Source organism: Sinohyriopsis cumingii, chromosome 11, assembly GCF_028554795.1.
Source record: "Sinohyriopsis cumingii isolate HCF-2022 chromosome 11, ASM2855479v2, whole genome shotgun sequence".
Classification (NCBI taxonomy): domain Eukaryota; kingdom Metazoa; phylum Mollusca; class Bivalvia; order Unionida; family Unionidae; genus Sinohyriopsis; species Sinohyriopsis cumingii.
Genome location: NC_142971.1, coordinates 46496366 through 46506365, shown reverse-complemented (window position 1 = coordinate 46506365; position 10000 = coordinate 46496366). Strand labels below are relative to the sequence as shown.

At 33.6% G+C, this 10000-nt stretch overlaps 4 non-coding genes across 4 annotated transcripts; all 4 read left to right on the top strand.

The window, feature by feature from the left end:
- The first annotated feature begins 2981 nt into the window (after nt 1-2981).
- Nucleotides 2982-3100, top strand: LOC149788068 (5S ribosomal RNA). The gene has a single exon (XR_016424751.1). It is a non-coding gene; the product is annotated as a 5S ribosomal RNA (ribosomal RNA).
- Nucleotides 3101-4000: 900 nt separating this feature from the next.
- LOC149788067 (5S ribosomal RNA) lies at nt 4001-4119 on the top strand. Its single transcript, XR_016424488.1, has one exon. It is a non-coding gene; the product is annotated as a 5S ribosomal RNA (ribosomal RNA).
- A 3499-nt stretch (nt 4120-7618) lies between these two features.
- Nucleotides 7619-7737, top strand: LOC149788066 (5S ribosomal RNA). Its single transcript, XR_016424750.1, has one exon. It is a non-coding gene; the product is annotated as a 5S ribosomal RNA (ribosomal RNA).
- Nucleotides 7738-8637: 900 nt separating this feature from the next.
- Nucleotides 8638-8756, top strand: LOC149788065 (5S ribosomal RNA). Its single transcript, XR_016424817.1, has one exon. It is a non-coding gene; the product is annotated as a 5S ribosomal RNA (ribosomal RNA).
- The last annotated feature ends 1244 nt before the right edge of the window (nt 8757-10000 follow it).

The window sequence follows — 10000 nt, the reverse complement described above, 5'->3', positions numbered from 1 at the left end:
GCGAATACTGTAAATATGGGCCATTGGCTAAATAAATTGGGTTATAAAATTCTGTTTTGATTACAGTAAGTTTAGATAGATATTTCATGCTTCCACTTTCTGTATTTCCACAACGTTAACTTCTACAAGTTGCAAGAAGAGATCCTTTGCAAATCTCATAAGACCCTATTTTTAAAGTTAGCTTATAGGCCGGTGTCGCTTATTTTAACCAAATGATAGGACAGAAAGAGGAATAATAATAATAATAATAACAACAACAATAATGTCCTGAATCTGCATTTTAAGTCAATTTCAACATGGAATTCTCCCCTTATCTGGGTCAGAAAATGGATGAGTGACAAATATGAGTATCTGAGGCCAGTTTTGCTTCTTTTGGATTAGAACTTTGAATCAGTATACACTTTAGTTACTAATATTATACTGCACACAAACATTTGTACATCGGAAACGTTGAAGAGATGTGTGACTAATCAGCCCAAGAGTCTTGAAAACGCATCAAGACAACAAATTATGTTTTACAGTCGAAATGTTGTTCTCACTAGAACTGAAATCATTTAATTTCTACTTAAATGCCCGAAAAATTTACAATTAAAACTACAATAAATGTTTTATACCTAGTCCCGCACAGTGACGTTTATCTGATTCCCTGTACTCACCGAGAGCATTCTGTGTCATATGGATGCATATCAAATGAAGTGAAAAGTAATGGAATACTCGCTTTTTTATTTATCCCTATGCATCGTGGTGCCCACACCATGATGAGACGCTGTTTCAATAAACCTTTTTATATATGTTCTTTACTGTTCTTCCTTTTTCTTCTTGCTTTATCATACTGACACACGAGAGAGAGAGAGAGAGAGAGAGAGAGTATGCAACAAAGTTCGCATAACTTTATCAGCTATTAACATTAATTGTACTTCTGTGTAATTTTATTTTTAACGCGTTATCCTATAACGATTGCAAACAAGGGCAAAAACTCTACTGATCTTACTCGATAATTATACCATACTGAATTAATAAGTTTATCTCGTAAAAACGGATCATATATATATCCTGGGTGGCTGAGGGTGTTTTAAGATATGTGTGTGTCTTTTGTGATATATATATATATATATATATATATATATATATATATATATATATATATATATATATATATATATATATATATATATATATATATACGTTTGTGTGTGTACATACATACATACATATGTGTATTATTTACATATAGTCTTGGATAATTTTAATTATTGGGATATGGATTTTAGATATCAACAGATACAAAGGAAACAAACGTTTCAATACATATAATGACATTTTCTTAAATTCTACATTGTATCATATTGACCTACTACTTGCTAGGCAAGCTGACTTTTATAAAATTTGCAAACTCCTTATATATATTTAAACTTACTTTTAGTATTCAACCAGAAAATCAGTACAGTGCAGAAAGATTGAAAATATTATTTCTTTCATATATATATATATATATATATATATATATATATATATATATATATATATATATATATATATATATATATATATATATATATATATATGAGAGAGAGAGAGAGAGAGATGGGGGGATTCGGAATGGTTTAAACAGACTCTAAATTACACTGATAAAATGTACATCAGTCCAATGGTTAACATGATAGATTTCTATCAAGCTGGTTGCCCTATTGTACCCTTGAGCAAGACTACCCTCATTGCCTAATAAAACCAAGCAGTCTTTTGCCAGAACACCATAATGTGAACTTAGGCCATCTAAATCAAATTCCTATGTGAAATTTGCCAATATAAGCCAATACACTTTAATGCAAACTTAGCCAATCTAAACCAAATATCTTAATGGAAACTTAGCCAAACACCTTAATGTGAACTTAGCCCATCTAAACCAATGTACCATAATGTGAACTTAGCCCATCTAAACCAAGAAAAGAATAATGTGATATTGGCTCATATAAACAAAAACACCTTAATGCTATCTTAGCCAATCTAAACCAACCGACTTAATTTATTTTTATAAAGAATACAAAGTGAAAATTTAAATACTTTTCAGCATTATAAATGAAATCACAAATAGTCCATGAAAAGTTATATGACAAGTCCAAAAGGGTAGTGTTCCAAATGAATGCCAGTGGTTTTCTGAATGAAGTCCAATTTTGAATGTGCTGATGTAATAACAATCTTGACGTGTGGCGATGATGTAATTTAGAATGTCCTTGAATGAATTCATAATAGTCCCAAAATAGCGATTTTTGATATTTGGACATTAGTATTGGGGTGTATGGACATATTTGTTTTGCTTATCAAAACGTTGGAAATCGCCGACACCATGCGGTATCGGCATAGGCTGCTTACTAGCCACAGGGGGCTCGTATCATTGCTTACAATGAAACTATCAGTCGTACATATAGTATAAAATGTATGACTGTCAGTTCAATTGTGAGCAACGATGCGAGCCCCTGTGCTTACTAGCCTGCCATGCAAACTTGACCGACCTTTCATCGAGATATACCTGCATGAAATCGAGAGAAATACGATTTATTTTCTCAGAAATAATTCCGAGTATAACATCATTTGTTGTTAATGAAGCTGACTGACGAAAGAAAACGACAACCTTGATGAAATTTGACACGGAACTCGCCATTGTATTACTATTCAAATGACTGCACAAATATGGCAACCTACATGTCAGTGACATCGGCGATCAAATAAGCTCTTGCTTCTTTACAGATTGAAACTGAAGGGATGTATTGTCGTAAGCAGAGCTCTCCCCTGTCTCTAATATATATATATATATATATATATATATATATATATATATATATATATATATATATATATATATATATATATATATGTGTGTGTGTGTGTGTGTGTGTGTGTGTGTGTGTGTGTGTGCGTGTGTAATATATCTTTGTAACGACGAAGAGATAACCTATATTAGTCTTAAATTTGTACATACAAATGTCTACGGCCATACCACGTTGAAAACACCGGTCCTCGTCCGATCACCGAAGTTAAGCAACGTCGGGCCCGGTTAGTACTTGGATGGGTGACCGCCTGGGAATACCGGGTGCTGTAGGCATTTTTTAAATTTTTTTTTGGTTCCATCCTCACTGTGAGGATATGCGATCATATATGGCCAATATTTCTTGTTCACAAATCTGGTGCAAATTTTTCAGTTTCCTCTACCTCCAGGATCGAAATGGGCCGCCTCGTATGCCGTCCAGATCCTCCAAATTTCTTCTGATATTCCGGATTCAGCCTATAGCGAATAATTGCAACGTATGCAATCGATGTCTTTCATTTTGGATACTTGTCTGTGGTATTTCTTATTCAATAATTGATAGATATATTTGGAATGTGTTATTTTTAATTATTTTAATTTATTTACCTGTTTTTAGCAGGGCACCAGTCTATCAGTGTGAAACTTGGCATCCCTTAGCGAATACTTCGAATATGGGCCATTGACAAAATAAATTGGTGTATAAATCTCTGTTTTGATTACAGTAAGTTTGGATGGATGTTCCCTGCTTCCACTTCCTTGCACTTTCTGTGTTTCCACAACTTTAACGTTTCCGAGCTGCAAGACGATATCCGTTTCAAATCAGATTCGAGTCCGTCTTTAAAGGTAGCTCATAGGCTGATGTCGATTATTTACCTATTGAATTAGTCAGTTGATACAAGATAAATAATAATAATAATAATAATGCCCAAAAACAACAAAAATGAACTGAATCTTCGTTTAAATGCATTGTTATTTAAGTCCATTTGAAGGTGTAAACCTCCGGTTAAGCAACTAATGTCCGAGTCCGAAAATGCCTGAATTACAAATTTGAATAATGTATGAAGGCAGTTTATCTATATAAGTTTTAATAAGTACACTTTAATTACTAATTTTACACGGCACATAAACGTAAACGTCTGTACATCGGAAACGGTGAAGAGAGAAGCGAATATAAGTCTTAAATTTACACACACTTGTGTCTACGGCCATACCACGTTGAAAGCACCGGTTCTCGTCCGATCACCGAAGTTAAGCAACGTCGGGCCCGGTTAGTACTTGGATGGGTGACCGCCTGGGAATACCGGGTGCTGTAGACTCTAATTTTTTTTTTTTCTTTTATAACTAAAAACAGTTGAAGTTTTTCTTTCTTTCTTTTATTGTAACTAAATTTACTTTATTCAATATAAATAATAAATAGAGCAATTTCTCGACTTTCATTTTCTCTTTTTCCTTAACTTTCTTCAATAATTCGGATCCTAAAAAAATCAAGTATAGGACCTGAATATAGCAAATGTTGCTTTGCACTTCTCTGCTCTTGGTTTCGATCCTTACTACTGGAATATGCGATCATAGATGACCAGTATTTCTTATTAACAAATTCGGTTCAATTTATCCAGTTTCCTCTACTTTTACTACCACAACAAGCTGCCTCCTTTCACGTCGAAATACTTCCTTCAAGTTTCTTCTCATATATTCCTGGTGTAGTCTCTAGCGCAGAGTTGCAAAATATGCGATCAATGTCTTTCATTTTGGGTACTTATTTGTGGTATTTCTTATTCACTAATTGATTGATAAATATGGAATGTATGAATTGTGAGAATTTTTTATATTAATTTATTGATTGATTGATTTCTTTTACAGCAGGGCCTCAGTCTGCCAGTGGGAAAATTGGCATCCTGTAGCGAATACTGTAAATATGGGCCATTGGCTAAATAAATTGGGTTATAAAATTCTGTTTTGATTACAGTAAGTTTAGATAGATATTTCATGCTTCCACTTTCTGTATTTCCACAACGTTAACTTCTACAAGTTGCAAGAAGAGATCCTTTGCAAATCTCATAAGACCCTATTTTTAAAGTTAGCTTATAGGCCGGTGTCGCTTATTTTAACCAAATGATAGGACAGAAAGAGGAATAATAATAATAATAATAACAACAACAATAATGTCCTGAATCTGCATTTTAAGTCAATTTCAACATGGAATTCTCCCCTTATCTGGGTCAGAAAATGGATGAGTGACAAATATGAGTATCTGAGGCCAGTTTTGCTTCTTTTGGATTAGAACTTTGAATCAGTATACACTTTAGTTACTAATATTATACTGCACACAAACATTTGTACATCGGAAACGTTGAAGAGATGTGTGACTAATCAGCCCAAGAGTCTTGAAAACGCATCAAGACAACAAATTATGTTTTACAGTCGAAATGTTGTTCTCACTAGAACTGAAATCATTTAATTTCTACTTAAATGCCCGAAAAATTTACAATTAAAACTACAATAAATGTTTTATACCTAGTCCCGCACAGTGACGTTTATCTGATTCCCTGTACTCACCGAGAGCATTCTGTGTCATATGGATGCATATCAAATGAAGTGAAAAGTAATGGAATACTCGCTTTTTTATTTATCCCTATGCATCGTGGTGCCCACACCATGATGAGACGCTGTTTCAATAAACCTTTTTATATATGTTCTTTACTGTTCTTCCTTTTTCTTCTTGCTTTATCATACTGACACACGAGAGAGAGAGAGAGAGAGAGAGAGAGTATGCAACAAAGTTCGCATAACTTTATCAGCTATTAACATTAATTGTACTTCTGTGTAATTTTATTTTTAACGCGTTATCCTATAACGATTGCAAACAAGGGCAAAAACTCTACTGATCTTACTCGATAATTATACCATACTGAATTAATAAGTTTATCTCGTAAAAACGGATCATATATATATCCTGGGTGGCTGAGGGTGTTTTAAGATATGTGTGTGTCTTTTGTGATATATATATATATATATATATATATATATATATATATATATATACGTTTGTGTGTGTACATACATACATACATATGTGTATTATTTACATATAGTCTTGGATAATTTTAATTATTGGGATATGGATTTTAGATATCAACAGATACAAAGGAAACAAACGTTTCAATACATATAATGACATTTTCTTAAATTCTACATTGTATCATATTGACCTACTACTTGCTAGGCAAGCTGACTTTTATAAAATTTGCAAACTCCTTATATATATTTAAACTTACTTTTAGTATTCAACCAGAAAATCAGTACAGTGCAGAAAGATTGAAAATATTATTTCTTTCATATATATATATATATATATATATATATATATATATATATATATATATATATATATATATATATATGAGAGAGAGAGAGAGAGAGATGGGGGGATTCGGAATGGTTTAAACAGACTCTAAATTACACTGATAAAATGTACATCAGTCCAATGGTTAACATGATAGATTTCTATCAAGCTGGTTGCCCTATTGTACCCTTGAGCAAGACTACCCTCATTGCCTAATAAAACCAAGCAGTCTTTTGCCAGAACACCATAATGTGAACTTAGGCCATCTAAATCAAATTCCTATGTGAAATTTGCCAATATAAGCCAATACACTTTAATGCAAACTTAGCCAATCTAAACCAAATATCTTAATGGAAACTTAGCCAAACACCTTAATGTGAACTTAGCCCATCTAAACCAATGTACCATAATGTGAACTTAGCCCATCTAAACCAAGAAAAGAATAATGTGATATTGGCTCATATAAACAAAAACACCTTAATGCTATCTTAGCCAATCTAAACCAACCGACTTAATTTATTTTTATAAAGAATACAAAGTGAAAATTTAAATACTTTTCAGCATTATAAATGAAATCACAAATAGTCCATGAAAAGTTATATGACAAGTCCAAAAGGGTAGTGTTCCAAATGAATGCCAGTGGTTTTCTGAATGAAGTCCAATTTTGAATGTGCTGATGTAATAACAATCTTGACGTGTGGCGATGATGTAATTTAGAATGTCCTTGAATGAATTCATAATAGTCCCAAAATAGCGATTTTTGATATTTGGACATTAGTATTGGGGTGTATGGACATATTTGTTTTGCTTATCAAAACGTTGGAAATCGCCGACACCATGCGGTATCGGCATAGGCTGCTTACTAGCCACAGGGGGCTCGTATCATTGCTTACAATGAAACTATCAGTCGTACATATAGTATAAAATGTATGACTGTCAGTTCAATTGTGAGCAACGATGCGAGCCCCTGTGCTTACTAGCCTGCCATGCAAACTTGACCGACCTTTCATCGAGATATACCTGCATGAAATCGAGAGAAATACGATTTATTTTCTCAGAAATAATTCCGAGTATAACATCATTTGTTGTTAATGAAGCTGACTGACGAAAGAAAACGACAACCTTGATGAAATTTGACACGGAACTCGCCATTGTATTACTATTCAAATGACTGCACAAATATGGCAACCTACATGTCAGTGACATCGGCGATCAAATAAGCTCTTGCTTCTTTACAGATTGAAACTGAAGGGATGTATTGTCGTAAGCAGAGCTCTCCCCTGTCTCTAATATATATATATATATATATATATATATATATATATATATATATATATATATATATATATATATATATATATATATATATGTGTGTGTGTGTGTGTGTGTGTGTGTGTGTGTGTGCGTGTGTAATATATCTTTGTAACGACGAAGAGATAACCTATATTAGTCTTAAATTTGTACATACAAATGTCTACGGCCATACCACGTTGAAAACACCGGTCCTCGTCCGATCACCGAAGTTAAGCAACGTCGGGCCCGGTTAGTACTTGGATGGGTGACCGCCTGGGAATACCGGGTGCTGTAGGCATTTTTTAAATTTTTTTTTGGTTCCATCCTCACTGTGAGGATATGCGATCATATATGGCCAATATTTCTTGTTCACAAATCTGGTGCAAATTTTTCAGTTTCCTCTACCTCCAGGATCGAAATGGGCCGCCTCGTATGCCGTCCAGATCCTCCAAATTTCTTCTGATATTCCGGATTCAGCCTATAGCGAATAATTGCAACGTATGCAATCGATGTCTTTCATTTTGGATACTTGTCTGTGGTATTTCTTATTCAATAATTGATAGATATATTTGGAATGTATTATTTTTAATTATTTTAATTTATTTACCTGTTTTTAGCAGGGCACCAGTCTATCAGTGTGAAACTTGGCATCCCTTAGCGAATACTTCGAATATGGGCCATTGACAAAATAAATTGGTGTATAAATCTCTGTTTTGATTACAGTAAGTTTGGATGGATGTTCCCTGCTTCCACTTCCTTGCACTTTCTGTGTTTCCACAACTTTAACGTTTCCGAGCTGCAAGACGATATCCGTTTCAAATCAGATTCGAGTCCGTCTTTAAAGGTAGCTCATAGGCTGATGTCGATTATTTACCTATTGAATTAGTCAGTTGATACAAGATAAATAATAATAATAATAATAATGCCCAAAAACAACAAAAATGAACTGAATCTTCGTTTAAATGCATTGTTATTTAAGTCCATTTGAAGGTGTAAACCTCCGGTTAAGCAACTAATGTCCGAGTCCGAAAATGCCTGAATTACAAATTTGAATAATGTATGAAGGCAGTTTATCTATATAAGTTTTAATAAGTACACTTTAATTACTAATTTTACACGGCACATAAACGTAAACGTCTGTACATCGGAAACGGTGAAGAGAGAAGCGAATATAAGTCTTAAATTTACACACACTTGTGTCTACGGCCATACCACGTTGAAAGCACCGGTTCTCGTCCGATCACCGAAGTTAAGCAACGTCGGGCCCGGTTAGTACTTGGATGGGTGACCGCCTGGGAATACCGGGTGCTGTAGACTCTAATTTTTTTTTTTTCTTTTATAACTAAAAACAGTTGAAGTTTTTCTTTCTTTCTTTTATTGTAACTAAATTTACTTTATTCAATATAAATAATAAATAGAGCAATTTCTCGACTTTCATTTTCTCTTTTTCCTTAACTTTCTTCAATAATTCGGATCCTAAAAAAATCAAGTATAGGACCTGAATATAGCAAATGTTGCTTTGCACTTCTCTGCTCTTGGTTTCGATCCTTACTACTGGAATATGCGATCATAGATGACCAGTATTTCTTATTAACAAATTCGGTTCAATTTATCCAGTTTCCTCTACTTTTACTACCACAACAAGCTGCCTCCTTTCACGTCGAAATACTTCCTTCAAGTTTCTTCTCATATATTCCTGGTGTAGTCTCTAGCGCAGAGTTGCAAAATATGCGATCAATGTCTTTCATTTTGGGTACTTATTTGTGGTATTTCTTATTCACTAATTGATTGATAAATATGGAATGTATGAATTGTGAGAATTTTTTATATTAATTTATTGATTGATTGATTTCTTTTACAGCAGGGCCTCAGTCTGCCAGTGGGAAAATTGGCATCCTGTAGCGAATACTGTAAATATGGGCCATTGGCTAAATAAATTGGGTTATAAAATTCTGTTTTGATTACAGTAAGTTTAGATAGATATTCCATGCTTCCACTTTCTGTATTTCCACAACGTTAACTTCTACAAGTTGCAAGAAGAGATCCTTTGCAAATCTCATAAGACCCTATTTTTAAAGTTAGCTTATAGGCCGGTGTCGCTTATTTTAACCAAATGATAGGACAGAAAGAGGAATAATAATAATAATAATAATAATAATAATAACAACAACAATAATGTCCTGAATCTGCATTTTAAGTCAATTTCAACATGGAATTCTCCCCTTATCTGGGTCAGAAAATGGATGAGTGACAAATATGAGTATCTGAGGCCAGTTTTGCTTCTTTTGGATTAGAACTTTGAATCAGTATACACTTTAGTTACTAATATTATACTGCACACAAACATTTGTACATCGGAAACGTTGAAGAGATGTGTGACTAATCAGCCCAAGAGTCTTGAAAACGCATCAAGACAACAAATTATGTTTTACAGTCGAAATGTTGTTCTCACTAGAACTGAAATCATTTAATTTCTACTTAAATGCCCGAAAAATTTACAATTAAAACTACAATAAATGTTTTATACCTAGTCCCGCACAGTGACGTTTATCTGATTCCCT